Here is a 15330-nt window from a genome sequence, read left to right as displayed (position 1 = left end):
ACTCTGAAATAGTATTTATAGAGTAGAAAACATCACAGATAAAATGACAAGATAAAATGGGTGAAGAGCAGATATAAAAATTGAAGCTGTTAGCTACCAGAGCACACTAGTCCCTGCATAAACAAGAGAAAACAATACCTGTAATTAATGAAGGTTGTTGTTACTAAAGGAACTACTCAGACATAGTACACCTCTGAGTATCACCACAAGAGTATGTTAGAATACTCTAGGAAATATTGGACAAATCAGGATTTACTCAGTTTTCAGCTGAGTACGATCTGTGTACATACAGTAGTTCCTGAACATGAAGGACAAAAAATAGTCCCAGCTCTGAAAAGAAACCAGTTCCAGCATACACAGGTGATGAATACAGTGAAACAATCCAGTCCCTTAGGTTTCACAGTGGTCTTTCATGTGGCCAGACCCCAATATTGCAGATAACATTTACAAAGCAAATTTCATGATGCTTTCTAAACTGCTCATGGAGGAAGTGCTAATTGACACAGCCCAAACGCGCATCTATGCCACGGCACTTTGTCCCAAGATGACTGTTTACATGCACCGAAGGATGGTGCCAGCATTTAGTATTACAATCTTAGCACAAACTAGTGAAAATGCTAATCCTCTCTGATTAGGGTACAGAAACTGTCAAGTTCCCAAAATCATAGAAAATTGCTGTTGCTGTCCATTTATCTTTTGAGGCCAGAATGCATCATTTCTCATATTATTCCCAAAAGGTATTATCCTTGGCACATGACCATACTAGAGTGGAAATTTCCCAACATGCTAGATTGTATCATCACAATTTGTCATTGAGCAATAATTCTCTGCATACAAATATCTGGATAGACTCCAATAAAAACTGTACACTGCTACACTACAAACATTTTAATCTTGCAGACTGATGTGCAATGTTTGACTCCAGTCCTAGGCCTGTCTTCAGTGCATGCATTGCAAACAGTTTGCCTGCTAGCATTTCACATTTATCATTACTTATCATTACTGTGTGTGTGTGTGCGCAGGCCACAAAACACAGTTAGGAGCTGCTTACCTTACCTATACAGAATTGTTAAAAAAAATACAACAGGAAGACTAAATTTTCATTGTCTTACTGCTAAATATTCTGCAAATCTACAGCTGTTAAATTTCTCCTAGTATTCTCTCCAGAACATTTTTCCAACCTGAATTTTAAGACGTTTTTCTTTACAGCTGTAAAATAATCTTTTCTGATCAGAATATATCAGTAGAAAAGCTATTCTATTTTTAAGTCTGAAGACACTCTGAAGGAAATGAATTGGCTCAGTCATCTGAACAGACTTATTGGTACAGCCCAAAATTATAATTTCAGTGTCAAAGTATAAAAATGCTCACAGTAACATTTAGCTAATAATCTAGTTTAGATCATCTCAACATATTTCCATCTTGAATGTCAACCATGACAGATTATTATTTACAGAACATTAAAACAATTTAAAACTCCACAACTATATGATCATGAAGGAAAAATATTCTTAGATTCTATATAATTTTTACATTGATTGCTTTGCTTATAAAGTATCTTGATGAGAATATACAAAGATATAAGACTGCTGTATAGTTGGCTTCATTTGAAACCATGACAACTGGTAATTCTTTGCCTGTGACCTGAATGTTAGCTCACTGGGGAGCCTTCTCTACAGTGGCTTTTAAATGAGAACATCAGCTTCACAGGCACTGAGGAATAACAATGTCAAAGATGAGTTGAGGTGTGTTCTGCTGCACCTGGAACTGAGTCATATTAACATAGACAAAATTTAATTTTGCAACCTAAATTCAGGGTGGCAAAATTCAGTGTCACACTACCAGCAGCATGAAGCAGAGCGTGCACTGGGAGCGTCACATGAACAGAAAATTGAAAAGATGTTGTGAAACAGTAAGTGAAATGACACGCATCAGGCTTCTGGAGATCTGTGGAAAGGAAAGAGAGAGAGAAGTAGTAACTGATCATCTCTTGTGCATTAGAGCGCAGACATATGACTGAATATCCTCATACACATTGAGATGGGGAAAGCACCTGGTTGAAACTGGGAGAAGGCTCCCAACAGAAATTGGTCAGAAAGAATAATAGTTGGAAGGTTGGTGGAAGCTCCATAGGACAGGGAAGAAGCAAAAAGTGTCCTCTTCCTCTAGACTATTGTTTTGTGGGATATCCTCAAGATTAAACTAAGGGGGTGGGGGAAGTGAATTAAACTATTAAATGCTTTCCTGATATATTCACTGTCTTTTTAAAATAGCACTTAAGTATTTTTTTTTTATTCCTCAGCTAAAAGTTAGGTTTCAGATTCTTTAATAGTCAAACTAATGGATACTAATCCCTTTTTTTTTTTTAAAAAATACTTCAAGTGTATCTTTAAATTGTGTTTTTTTTTTTCCTTGTCATATTCATCACACATCAACTCACACGGAAGCCCACAGCCTTCCAAAAAAGGAAGCAGAAACTCCACAAAACCCACCCTCTTCAATCAAGAACTTACTAATATTAAGTACATGTTACCTTGTTCCCTAACACATACAAAATCCACTTTTCTTCTCTCAAGAAAAAGAGAAACAAGTTCCAAGCAATCAATATTCCACACTAGCTTTTATTCACCCCTTGCTGCACCCTCTCCAAGCCATGCAAACACTCCTGGCAGTGCCAAACACCAAAATGGCTGTGTGACAGATGGCATGTCTGGCAGTTTACATGTCCCTTAGAAGGGCAGGCAACATCTCATGAGGAACAACATTTTGTGTTTGGGGAGTACTTTTGTTACGGACTTCTCTTCATTTAAAGCCATATTTGTGTTTACTTTGGTAGAGTGAAGCATAAGCTCTAAAATGCTTGCTTCACACCCCTCCCCCCTTCATTTTTTTTTAATGAAAAAAGTACATGTCTCTATAGGCAACAAGCCAAAAAAATGATTGTTAACTGTGCAACATTGTCATGCCTTAACATGCTTCTCAATATTTCAGTTTAACTAGCAGTTCTCTAACCTGTATTTTACATTCAGGCTCTCCTGTGCCAAGTCAAAAAGAAAAGGCAGTTACACAAACCCATCTTTCAGTATTTAAAAAAAAAAAAGCAACATTTTTAGTATAGATCATTTGAAAAAAATCTGAACTAATTCCTGAGCAGATGTGAAAATGAAGAGATACTTTTTTATGGGAGTGATGTGTTGGGATGTCACAGGAACCCACGTATATCTAAGTACTTCATTTACTTAAAATCTAGACTCCTAAGTCATGTAGAGCAAAATTTATAAAATACTTTGCTCCTATTTCACAAGTGAACAGTCACAGGAGCAATAAAAAAAAAGTAAAAAAGTGACTTTCTTACCACTTTAGCTTAAAGGGCAGCAGAGGTATTCTGAACAAAAATCTAAGCAGTAACACTCAATGTTTTGTCATGGTCAGATTCAGGATGAAATGTTCCAGAATTCCCTTCACAATCTTTTTCTCCATTAATTTGTATTTCTTGCTTTAAAATAAACATCTTGCCCTGAAGAGAATCTAACAGCTTTCATGGTGTAGCTTCAATATTTTGTTTGAGGACAGATCATTTAAGAGAAGATAATCTGTTATGGTATCACATCATTCAGCTCTACCTACCTAATATAAATTAATTACCTAAACTGTTTCTAATGAAGATAGATAGGCCCCTCCAAACAACAAAGTGTCCAGGCAAAGAGAATGCTAAACAAGACAATTACCCTACACTGTGGCACAGCAGGCCTCAAAGATTGGAAAGCTCTCAAAGCTGTCAGAAGACAATGCCTATATGCTGACAAAATATGCCTTCATAATTAGATGAAGGGACTCGCCAGCCAGCTGATGGCAGGTGAGACTGTACTGTGTGACCCTCTGAGAGAATCTTAGGGACAGTATGAGGTGGCCAGAGATGGTCATGCACAGGTTAGTGCAAAAGACCTGATCCTGCTAAAACGCTACAGCAAGGAAGTCCCCTACAGATATCTAAAACTTGTAACTCCCCCACCAAGGGCTATGTATTCATAACCTTACTGTAATGGGTTCTTATTACTCATACCGTCATTATGAAAGGAATTTAACGAGAGACAGGACACCCCCCACCCCAAAAGTTTTATCCCAGGAGGGAAACAGGAAGGGAGACAAACAAAAAGCCGTTCTCTAGCTACCTACAGTTCACACGGCAAACTGTCAGCTATCATTACAGCAAAACTGTATTTGCACACAATTAGGAAGAATCAAATAAGAAAGCAGCTATCTGAAACATTATGAGGAAATTATATCCTGCTTGCTGTGCTGGAAATTTCCTTTTCTATGTGTTAAGGCTATTTGAAATGTATTTGTTTCAATGTATCAGAGGACAAGGAAGCATCATGCTGAATGAGGCAAAGCAAGAATAAAGCTAACATATTCCTCAAAAAGAGGCATTTTGCATGAAGCCTTACACTGAAGGCTTCTTTTGGGTTTACAGGCATCATGTCATGATTTCACCAACAGAATTGTCTTCTGGTGTTGTCAGTGTCTTGGTAAGTGCTCATTAAGTAGGTTTTTATCAATGGATTAAAAAAGAGTTCAGCTGCCAAGAAGAGCAAAATAAATTTCAGATCAAAGCATAATCAAAAGGTATAGGAGGTGACTAAGTACCTTCTGTCAGCGTGTTGTTCTATGACACAGAAGTGGTATGCATATAAGAACTGAAGTGCAGAAGATACACTTCCCCCATTTTTCTTTTTTCTTTCGAGTAATATGATCGGCTAGTGTCAGAATTGAGCACGTGCCAGACAAATTAAACCAGCCGGGGGCTAATCTGAGAGACAGGCCAAGTTTTGCAGAAATTTCTTTAAAAAAAATGCATTCATGAATTGGCATTGTTTGTCTCATTAAATAGTGATGCGGACTTTTTTTTTTTTTAAAGTCTCCTGGTTTTGGCTTGTGCTGAATGAATTGCTATTCCACTCTAAGTCAGTCAGTTTGATTACTACAAATGCCAAGTTGTTCTTCCATATTTAAACCAGTGAGAGAAGAGCATTTTACTGTTTTCCAAAATAAATAACATGAAAAAAATCAGTGCAGAATTTCAGAAAGTGATAAAGATATCAATCAACACACAAACGGTTGACAAAAAAAAAGTCCTAGAGTTGCACAAAGTCTTTAATTCATCTTATCTTGAAGAAAAAATACTTTAGACAGTTATGAGTGTTTCTCATTTTGAGTGTGAATTTGGATCTTGCCAGAAGCGTGAACTGTGTGCTCCTTCTCTTACATAAGAGCATCCACTTGCAAATAAATGTACAGGAAGATCTTTCCTATGACATGATTCCCAACAATAATAGCCCTTACATTCCACATTGCACCATCAGCTCTCCAGGCTGGGCAGGACTCCAATGCGATTCCAGCTCTGAAAGACCTCACCCATTATCCTAGAGGGGAGCATACCATGTGTCTCCATTTGGAGCTCCAAATACATGTTGACCTACAGCCCTGTCCCAAGCCAAACTCCCTCCTCCCTTGCTTTCTAGGAGGAGCAGGGCTCTGATGGAAGTCCTGCTCAAAAGATCTTGCTTCCCTAGCCCTAAACCTACACTGAAATACAGAATGGTGAGTCCAACTCCACGAATACACTGAGCAGCAGACCTGACCAAAGCTCAGCCCTCATCCTAACTTCTCTGGCTGAGCAGAAGAATACCAGCTCTGAAGAATCTCAGATCCCTAGCCCTCCCAGAAGTGTCAAACTCCTGACTTCATTACAGTTTGCATTCGTGTCTGCTTGACTGCAACTGCACACATTAACATACATACTCAGAGGCGACAATTCAATGCAACTACATTGGTTTTGTTAACACTTTCCAGGAGTGCAGTCTAATTGTTGATCTGGATGTGCAACCTACCTGCATTACAAGTCAGCATAAAACATGAAGTGTGCATCAGCTCCTCCTTTCCCACTCTGCTTCACAAGCACAGGCAGCTGGGTCCTGACCCTATCATCCTTTGCATACTCTGAGCAGAAATATCTTGAAGAACAAAGGGACCAGATTCTAAAGCATGTCATGACATATATCTAAAGATAAGTCTAGACTCAAGCAATAGTAATAAAAACCTATAAGCTTTACCCAAAAATCACACTTGAAAGAGATGCTCAAACAAGAAAACTAAGTCATGACAAAATTTTAGACTCCCAATGACAAGCTACGAAAAAAGCGGAAACAGCAATAATAGACCATACTTTAGAATAGAATTCTTTGTTTCTCCAAGATCTTGTTTAGCCTAAGCTCTTTGCTATCTAGTTCCATTTATGGGGATTTTTTTTTTTTGACCCTATTACCCTCTGTCCCTTTGTGCAAGATGAATCGCTTCTTCCCCACCTTCCTCTTCATCTTGACAAAAAAGCTTCAAAGCTAGCATCTCATTTTGTTGGTGTTCTTGTTACCTGATTTGTTAGGAACACAGTTTGATGACACAGAGCTCTTCACTGGATGTGGCTGTGATGACCACACCTCCATCTCCATTCCTATCTCCCAAATCCTCCCGCATTACCTAAAGTTAAATGCCTAACCCATTCCCCTTCCAATGTACTAAGGTTGGCAGTGCCTAACGTAATGATACATCTGTGGCTGTCTGGTGGAGAGATGTTTAAAACATTTTCAAGACTGCTACAAGACTTTGTTACACAGGGTGAGCAGTAGTCATTCTAAAGACTTGCCATTGTGCCCCCAATATTAAGGTCATCTTCAGTTCTACACCGAGATCATGAAGTAGTAATAATACAGAGTACACACACTACCTTTTCTTAATTTTCTGTTGGCATTAGAAGCTCTTGGCATCACAGTCAGAAGTGAACATAGTTTCTTCGAGGTGCTTGAAAGAAGTTTCTACACAAGGATATGTTTGTGTCAGAAAAACACACCTGGAGTTTGCATGGGAAGATAAAATTGGAAAACATTCAGTCTGGTTGGAGAAGCTGTCAGGATTCAGTTCCATATGCTTATGAGAGTGCTGTTTCTTAATAGTTTCACTTTCTGCTTTTGTTAGAAGACAGTAAAGAGAATGGAGACAGTAGTAGGCATTTCATTGTTTTAAGACAGAAAGCAATCATAGAAAAGTTGAAGACCCTTTTTCAAATACTGGCAAAGACTGAACAGAATATTCCCATCAAAATACAAAGCCGTAACAGGGAACATCAGGGGAAGCTTTCTGCTCCAAGTGTGAAAATCTCTATGTAATTTTCAAAACTGAAACTAATCAACTGAAAACTATGGCCTTCTGCATTTGACCTGTCATTTACACTGGTTGATATAATAACATGCAATGATTATCTCAGTAAGCTTTTTGACAAAAAAAGAAAAAAAAACTTATTGTAGTTTTATTTCCAAGAAAAAGAAAATCAGAAATTGGTATTAAGTTTACTAATACACTTGCTGGCAAGCTTACAAGATTTACTCTATAATGAGCAGAAGAGCAACTTTTGACATAACCCCTCCCCAAAAAGTTCCTTTAAAAAAAAAAAAAACACAATTTTTCAAGATAAAATAAAACCATAAAAAAGAGACTAAGTTTTTCCAGGTTTGCTGTTGTTCTACTTAGAGAGTTTTCCAATTTTTGCTAATCAGGTTTCCTAGAACTCCTGGCTCTGGTAATAGATATAGCAAGCCATGTAATTTATATTTCTTAGGGTCTGTATTAATCTAAGATGATCTATGAAATTTTTCACTCCATACTGATCAAGGCTACTGATCTAATACAAAAGATCTAGATCTAGAAGTCCAGATTGCAATGTCAAAAAAGCAGATTTCATATCCATAAATTAACTCCCACTCTTACAAATCAACTATCTACCCCATTCATAAGCACTTTAAACTGGTCCCTCCTCAGGCAGGGAGGATATTTTAAACTTCAAAGTTAATCCTCTCTTGATCTGGATTAATTGCTCTAAGAGCTTGTAAGTCTTTGAGTGCTCTTGGCCAGCTGTTACAACCTACCTGTTTCCTTTATTTATTCCTTTAATTTAAAAAGGCATTCCTGTCATGAACTAACCCTTCCCCTACTAAAACACATGCATCATCGGCTGTAAGTTTTCCCTACCACATAGCAGCCTACATTGTGGTCACATGCTTTGTGCGTGTATTGCTCAGCAACAAGCAGGTGTTTGCTTACAGTCGTTAAGGGGGACACATCACACCAGAGTTGCTGTAAACTGAGGTCTGCGTGTATGTGAACCAGGAATTATTAGAAGGAAAGAGGTCTAACTAACATAAAATAAATGCCGATCTCAGAAAGACTGGAAAGATCATCGCGTGCTAGGATGTCCCTCAGCATTGCCCAGTGTTTTAATGGAGATTATACCTTCTTCTCCCATCTCTGCCTTCTAATCGGTACAAGTAATTGAATCAAAAAAGCAGCATTAAAGCCACCAAGTGTAGTAAGTTAAAAAAAGATACTGTGGTTCTCTTCAGTCACACTCAAATCCCTCCTGAATAACAAAAGTCTCAACAACATCCAATGGAAGCCAACTTCTTGTTCAATACAGAACACACAATACTTTTTTCAAGCCTTTTTGAAAAAATAATACCTATAGGGTAGCAGAGGTGTCAGCAAGTTGGGCAACTGACATAAACAGTTGCAGAGCAACTGCATTATTACTTGATCACTACTACTGTTAACAGCTTCTGTGCGCTCAATAGCTACAATCCAGCTGGCCAAAATTCGGCCAATGAAAGAATCAAACCAAGATCAGGAACAGGACTCTGCTTCCCATAGTCACTACCTTCTTTCAAAAACTATCCCAGTTAAACATCTTAAAGCGTACAGTGGGACATCCAACTCTCTTAACAGTATTAGGAGAGGCTTCTACAAAGGAGTAGTAGCACTTACATCACCATGTAAATGATATAACACTCCCTTAAAAATAAATAAAAAAACCAATATCCATAAGAACACTTTCTAAGCATTTTCTTCCATTTATAACCTTGTGCATTTTTCCAGCTTGGCCAAAAACTGAAGAAGTTTCACTGTCAGTTCAGCTTCCTTTGCTTCGCTGGAGAAAAGTATTTTATCTGCCTACCTCAGCATGCTATCGCACCTTTGGCAGTTTGGCCCAGTTTTTCATATCTTGGACTCATATCTATTTTACAACATGAAGTGAACAACAAAAAGTAAGGAAGCAGACATGTCACTAGTTGTTTCACAAAAACACTACCAAGAGACACTTCAATATGCTAGCAGATAGAGTTTGCTTGGACAAAATAAGTTCACAAGAGAAGAAATTTCTGGTATTTGTATCCTTATCCTAAAACCTACTGTCTATAATAGAGCCATGCCCTAATATGCTTCACATTCAAGAAAATAATACGTTAGCAGTAGCTAATGAAAGTGAGATTGCAATCTTCAACGATTCACCTACGTAAAATTTCTCAGCAGAAATTCTCTCAAATTAGCCAGTCCATGTTCAACAAGGATTAAAAGATCTGCTTTCTATACCAAGATTCAGCATAGATGTTTCTGCATTCATTCGTCATCAATAATAGAACCTAGTTCATATTTGTATGCCACTTTAGTTCATCTTCCACCATGAACTAAAAGGCAGATTAATTTTATTATCTAAACACTACACTTAAAATCTAGGGTCGCAAATAGATTAAATATAATAATAATGCTTCTATCAGAGTATTTCAGAAGCTTTGTAGGCACAAATAGTCATTTTTTGACCAACAGCCACTAACAATACACAAGACCACAGTTCCCTCAGAGCTATTATACAGCCTTGGAAACTCAAATACTGGTTCCCTGACCTGTGGTCTTCTGAGTTATCATGTGCCTTCATAAAGAAAAAAAAAAATCCTAGAATCTATTATGTCATTTAAACAAATACGGACAGAAAGCATATCAACTTTTTGCTTAAGTAGTACTTAGGTATAACAACTTTAAATGAAAATTGTTTCACCTGAGAGAACTTCTAACTTCCAACTATCAAAATAAAAACCAAATGTACAAGGAAAAATTGCAAATAATAGCTTATGAATCAATATTATTGGAAAGGAACATTTTAAACCAAAATACTTTCCTTCAATATAGATGTAAAACAAAGCCAGCAGATTTTATTTAATAAAGAAATTCCAGACGCCTTAGTATGAAGTCACTTGTGATTATTCTTTAAAGACCATTACCTATGCACATATATTTACATCACCAGAAAGCCTTATAATTCACTTAGCTTTTTTGATCTTGCATATGTCAGACTTCAGGGCTGTTTGTTGTATCATCCTACAATTATAATTTATTCGAGGTTTTCATATTACCTATCAGTTATGCAACAGAATACCAATCATAATTATGTTCTCAGCAATATTATCTAGATATTGTGTTGCTCTAAGTCCAACTTTCCTTGTCTTTAAAACCACAATTCTTCCAGAAGATTTGTAACATCATTTGCCGGCTTCTTTAACTGGAAAACAAACGTAGCAGATTCAAGTACTTTCTCACTTCCTACTTCCACTAAAGCCATGGAACATTCTAACAAAGTCTGCATGGCTTTAACTTAGTTAAGAAACTGACACTGCTTGAACCATAAAAATATAAAAGATTTCATGTTAAAATTCAAGCAGACAATTTTATTCTAAGAGAAGTCAGAAAAAAAGACAACTTTTTTACTTTTTTGGACTGTCAGTACTCTTTTATTTGGTCTGCAAGTAGGATTTCACATATTCCCATTTCAGAACGCTTTAGCAATTCTGATTCAGCACTATACTGAATGTCAGTCCATAAATCAGAAGACACCGTCCAAAAATAAGCCCAGTAGAGCAGAATCCCCCATGTTGCTGTCAGCGTTGACCCCCTGAGGACAGCCTTTCATTACATAGTTACCCTAGGCTCCTATTTGGCTGCTGCTCTTTCTCACCCAGAAAATTAAAAAAAAAAAAATCTTCCTTTCATATTTAAAAGGACTGTAAGCCTAAGGCTAAACATTGTTGTTACTTAACCTCCCATATAATTTCCCCAATGAACTCACAAGGAGACAAATTTTCCCCACAATTCATTGTGAAAGAACCATGAAGGAGCTTTGATTTTTTTTTCCTCCTGTACAAAAAGAAGAGCTGCATTTCCAGAAGCACCAGTGATAAACACAGAATCACAACTGATGATACAATAATTTAAATAAGTGGCTGCAATGTGATGATTAAGGCACAGGATTAAACTACCCTGGCAATTAATTCTGAAAGGTGCAGCTCCATGTCTCCTTCCTGGTAGAGAAGCCAGTTTAAGTCACCCTTGTGTCTCCCACACATTTTGCAATACAATATTCAACTGAAGTTCTCCACTCACCCCCTCCCAGAGCTGCACGGCCTGCACTTGCTTGCAAAGGGTAATTATTGCACTGCTACAGTTGACAAGGTAGCTTCATTAAACAGGTCCAAAACTGATGGGGGAAGTGAAAAGCAATGCCTTTGTGAGAATAGCTAACAGACTTTTAATCTGCACTCACCACCAAAAAAAAAAACAACCCACAAACTTCTGGCTGGCTCTATCTCAAATCGAAAGACTGCAGTGTAAACATACCTTCAAGATATTGACAGCAACAGTAATGCAAAATGTTCTTCCTATTTTTGCAAGCTTTTAGCTGTTGAAAATTCAGACAAAGCACTAAAGAAAAATAAGGAGTAACAAGTTTATAAAAATGAACAACACAATGGATAACAGAAGTCTTCATATGGGAAAGTTTCCTCCAGCCTCAGAGTTGACTGAAACCCATTGGTCAACACTGACAGCTGTAAAGGAAAAGACCTCTGTTCACATCCTGTGATCCAGGACCTACACTGTCTTCTAGAGGTGATGTACTCAATTCTTTAATCCGTTCACTGAGCACTTCTCTTATTCTCCCAGGAATTATTTGTAAACCAAAAAGAACATTGGGATTAAAGAGTCAATAGATTACATGGACACAAAAAGCTACATTTCAAAATGTGAGTTGGCTGTGATGTCATAAATTCAAGCACAAGGATTTCTGCAAAGACAGTCCAGACAATAGCTTTGGTAATTATTAATTGTGCCTTTCATGTGGAAGTGAACTCTGAAAACCAAACAGCAATTTAAATGTAAAAATTAAGTATTCCACTATAGATAAGATCTTACTAGAGGGGGGTTGGTTGATTCCTCACTATAATTTTTTCCCTGTTTAACTAAGCCAGCCAAAATGCTCTTGGTGTTTCCACTATTGCGTATTATAAAAATAAACCAGTCTGTTATCAGCACAGCAGTGCTCCCAGAACAAATCACACCACTAATCGTCTTAGTTATGCCAGGAAATCTTCTCACTGTAGACGTACAATTACAAAGAGCAGAAGTCCTATTCAACTTGAAATGCATTTCATATGTGGTTGTCCTGTGCAGCACAGCACATACCTACCTGCAAAGCAGTGTCAAACAAGATAGCGCTAAAACTACAGGCGTCTGCATTAACATGGTACTCTGCCCAAAATAATTAGCCCTGCTGAAGCCATTTCCCTCTATAGGACGTTCACTAGGAAACACTTTCCAGAAAAGGGATATAAGTAAGGGAATTAACAGGGTTTAAAACCCATACTACAAAATAGGTATCATTTACAGAGCAGGTCAGCAAGGATGAGAAAAGAAATAGTATTCTTTCTTGATACAGATTATTTCCTTTACAGTAAAGGGAGACTTAAATTACTACATGGAAGCTTTGTAACAATAAGTCAGTGGGGGCTTTTTGCCTTAATAAATTTATATTAGAATAATAGTATTTAGTACTACAACTTTAGTACTACAACTACAACAAAAAAAAAAAAACAACAACAACAACAACACCCCACACATTTCAAAAGAATGTCCAAGGAGATTTAATTTGGTCTGCTGACTGATCTCAAATTGTAAGAAATACGCTGTTTCTCCAAAACAGCTCTCTAGCATTTAACAAGTAGTAGCTGTACAGGCTGTCAGTACCAGTCAACGAACAAAATGAGAAAGACTGCAGAAAATCCAAAATAAACATAAATTCTAAGAGCTAAGTACACACACTAGCTTCTCAACATACTTTGCAAGCACCCTAACAATTCTTATATTCCACTGCTGGCAGAATACATAGTGATCTGTGTGACTGTTGTAACTTGCTCTGTAATTTTGTGCCAAAACAGAAACATGGTAATGACATTGAATAGGTAATTAGTAACTATTAAAACAGTATACAAACTAGGGCGTAGTCAAGGTGCTAGCATATGTCTAAGCCACCTGGAGGGATTTGGCTTCCCAACAAAGCATCAAAGATGGTGGTGCCTCTGTAAGATTTTTTTTTTTTTTTAAATCACTCAGGCTATCAAAGGGTAAAACAAACTGAGTTTCACGTTAAATCCTCTTCAATAAGAAGTGTGTACAGGGGAAGCCTTATGGCTTTATCGCCCCTTCAAACAAAATAACAGAGTTAACAACACAACACAATTCATTACAGATAGATTTTCAAGTAAAATGGTTTTCAGGTCTTGTTTTGTTTTTAAAACCCTATCATTTGAAATACTTTCCAGACCTCTCCAGTTTCAAGTGACATGGGAGGACTGCATAAAGGTAGTATTGAGTGTCCCCTGTTGAATTCACAGCTCTGCTTTCCTGGGAAGCAGCAGCCAGCCCAGACCCATTACCTTATTTTTTTCCCCACTCCCTGCTACCAGCAGCTGCTGCAAGATGAAGGACAGAATTCCACTTTATTCTTCCTCCTCAATAGCTAATGGCAATTTTGTTTGCTCCTTCCCTACAAGGAGGAGGAGGAAGAAGGGGAAGGGATGCTAATCCTTTGCGAACATACTCAACATCTAGATGATGTCAAAGCAATAATTGTCATGTTCTAAGAGGATTAGTATAGTATTGGTATTTCAGTAAACTTCTCCATTATGAGAGATTTTCCCCCCAAAATCCTTCCAATAAGGTTTGATACAAGACTTGACCAATGGTAAATTTTACCATGCTTGAAACAAACCTGGGGACATAAACATTGCTCAAGAAGTAATACAGATGCCAGTTATAGATCACAAAACCTAGACTCGAGTCATGAGCCTATCACTGCAGTTTTCCCACCATCAAAACACCTGCACTACATTTGAACAAGATTAAGTAAGCATGCAATTCACACCTTCCCAGTTGTAAGTAGGCCTCTAAATCCAAAGGGTGTGAAAAAATGAGTAGAGCACCTTATGTGGATGTACTACAAGGAGACGTCAGCCATTCAGAAAACCGTGCTACTTCCAAGGTCTAGCAGTAAGACTATTGGTTATGAAACAAAGCTGTAACACCAACACAAAGAGGTCCCCAGATTCTAGCAACCACTGCAAATAGAATCATCAAGAACCCTAGCATGCGTAGGAAACTGAAGAGGTATAACAACCTAAACAAGTAACTTCTCCAGAGATTAATACTTCTTTTACACATTAATGAAATCCTGCAGAACTCTGAAGCAAGCTCAGGACTGGTTAACACATATATGCTTTTTAGCACTACTATTTCCTGCAGAGCAGCTTTTAAAGCTTGTTTTGAACTCACTAGAGCCCAGAAATTATTTGAAAATCCACCTGAACAATCACAGCTCCGTTAGACATCAGCTACTAGGCTTTCATGCTATGAATGAAGTCCCATGAACTATTTGATTTTCCAGTCCATTACAGATTTTAACAGTGTGAGTAATAATTCTTAAGAGTGTCTAGTATAGGTGGGCCTGAAGAGACTTACTGATCCATTAACAGTTAAGAACAGCATGTCTGTGCTTGTACATAAGCTACCACAATCTATAGCAGTTAGAAAGCTACTTTAATACAGCAAAGTGAGATACACTAACACAAGCATTACGGGTAGCTCTAGAATTCCTCCTCAGCTCCCCTACAATACCTTCATATCTTTTCAAGGGCAGGCAGAAATAACTTAGAATGTTAAACAACCCTGAAGAGTTGAATATATGTACTTAAGATACCAAAAGTGTCTAGTTATCAACTCATGCTTATGAAAAGTAAAATCCTACCACTTTAAGCCTTTTCTATCTGCATTCTTTACCAACTAAATAAATAAAAAAGCAGAAAAAAATCAGGCCTCACCCAAAGAGTAAGAGCTCTGTAAAATCCAATAAATATCTGTGTCGCTAGAACACCTAACACCAGAAATCAGCCACTGCATAGAAAGACATGACACCAAGGTTCCCGTAGCTTCCCACCTGCTTTGTATTGAGAATCAGCTGTAATTAGCAGCCTCAGCTGTGAGAGCTTAGACAGGGGGCTTTCCCTGACTTGAGCCAGGGCATTGTAAGAGCTCAGAGGGATATGGAATAGGATGATTGAAAAG

General features: G+C 37.6%; 1 long non-coding RNA gene across 17 annotated transcripts in view; it reads right to left on the bottom strand.

Annotated features, from left to right (window-relative positions):
* Positions 1–15330, bottom strand: part of LOC310899701 — a 158142-nt gene that overhangs the window by 95655 nt on the left and 47157 nt on the right. For 9 of the 17 annotated variants that reach the window (XR_014584551.1, XR_014584552.1, XR_014584553.1 and 6 more), the window contains one exon: positions 6785–6907. The exons of 1 other annotated variant lie outside the window; for it this stretch is intronic. This is a non-coding gene — a long non-coding RNA (uncharacterized lncRNA). Of the gene's footprint in view, positions 1–5891; positions 6015–6784; positions 6908–7979; positions 8186–14134; positions 14870–15086; positions 15195–15330 lie in introns of those variants that run through there. 7 more of the 17 variants (XR_014584563.1, XR_014584564.1, XR_014584565.1 and 4 more) reach the window with 5 other exon arrangements.

The sequence above is a fragment of the Anser anser genome (assembly GCF_964211835.1).
Source record: "Anser anser genome assembly, chromosome: 5".
Lineage (NCBI taxonomy): Eukaryota > Metazoa > Chordata > Aves > Anseriformes > Anatidae > Anser > Anser anser.
This window is presented reverse-complemented; position numbering and strand designations above follow the sequence as displayed.